The following is a 1,742-nucleotide window of genomic DNA, read 5'->3' as shown; positions in this document are numbered from 1 at the left end:
GCTGCCGGCATCCTTCTCTCGCTGCAACATCACATCAGTAAAGAATGTATCGAACTTCCATTTAGAAGAGCAGGCTGATATTTTAATAGTATTTTTCTACACCACTTTAAGATTTTTTTCTTGCTCTTCTACTCTGCATGCAGGTCAGGAGTCAATGGGCCATGGTAGGGAATGGGACCTTCACCTTAACTGTTGTCTTTAAATCATTCAATATTCAGTTCTGTTTTAGTTCTCCACCCTCTCCGGCAAAGAAAAATGCCATGATGGTCATTCTGGATCACCCCCTTTTCCAAGTATCTAGTTGTTCGGCAAACCAAACTTCAACAATCCCGATGATGGATGAAACCAACATGTCGACCATGAAGCAGAGTAGAGCCATGTCTATGAGACGCAGACTGTAATGTCTCTATAATCATTGAGTGGTTGGGTAGCACAGCGGGATTCTTTCATAAGAACTGCTAAATCACCAATCATTTAAGGCCAGGAACAAATGATAATTTTAACATCCTAAGACAACACCATAGCTAAATGAGCTAACTTATGCGTGCCATTAAGATATTAAACCATCAACAGTATGTGGTTTGTGAGGCTAAGAAATTCACATTTTCTATACATCAAAACTTCCAATTTTGTTGCTAGTACAAAAGTAGTGTTCCACAAATTACCATACATTGTTTTTTATTCTTGATTATCATATATCCAGATTCTATTTGTAACAGAACAGATACAGTATATCCCAGAATAAAAGTGAGTGAGCTACAACCTAAGTAACAGTAGTCCAAATAGTTCAACAATTAAATAGGACAAATGAGGGAAAACAAAACTTTATATTTAAAGATTAAGAAAACAACAGCCCCCAGTTAAAGAAACTTTTCAAAGGTGGCTAAAATTAGTTCTTTCAGTTCTAGAACTGTAAAGGAATGATAAAGGATGAAGCAAACTCTGGGAGAATAATAGACAGGTAAAGGAAAATGAGTAGTAGCTTACTCAGGTGACTAAAGAAGAATTCAATATGACTCAGGCAGTGTAAGTAGAAAGTTCTGTATTAAATAGTACTAACATAGAACAGGAATATGCGTTTCAGGTGCTAGAAACACTCAGGATTAGTAAATCTCCATTGTTTGATGGTATCTTACCAGTTGTAAACAAGGAAACAAGATGTAATTAATAAATTACATGACTCTTTCAAATGTTGCTAAAGATAGGGATAAGAAGCAAAGTCCAGAAAATTTCTAATCTAATGCTACAAGAAAAATGACAAAATGTAATGAGGTCATTACAGACCAATGATGAATTTCTATTATTGGAAAGGTTATGTAAATTAGAACTAGAGGATCATCTACATAAAAATAAAATCCTAGTGGACTTTTAACATGCAACCCCTCTGAAGGGTGCACACAGATTATACAGTATGATGCATTCAGATTTTCACTGACCCACAGAACACTGACTTCATTAGACCTGTAGCTGCATGATTTTAAGGAAGATGCTGCAACAGACAGAACATCAAATATTTAATTTAAATTTTCCATCCAGGATATTAAGTTTGCCAAAATACTCCCTATTTCGTAAAAAAACAGCAGAGATTATTTTCAAAAGTAGAATTAAAAAAAGTCCCACAAACTTCCACATACTACAGGCTGATTTTATTCCAACATTTTAAATATCCGATTCGAGAGAACTTCAAAATTAAGCTGCAATAAAAAATAACCATTAAGGGAAGATAAACATTCATCCATTCT

Source organism: Atractosteus spatula, chromosome 2, assembly GCF_055471065.1.
Source record: "Atractosteus spatula isolate fAtrSpa1 chromosome 2, fAtrSpa1.hap1, whole genome shotgun sequence".
Taxonomy (NCBI): Eukaryota; Metazoa; Chordata; class Actinopteri; order Semionotiformes; family Lepisosteidae; genus Atractosteus; species Atractosteus spatula.
This window is presented reverse-complemented; position numbering follows the sequence as displayed.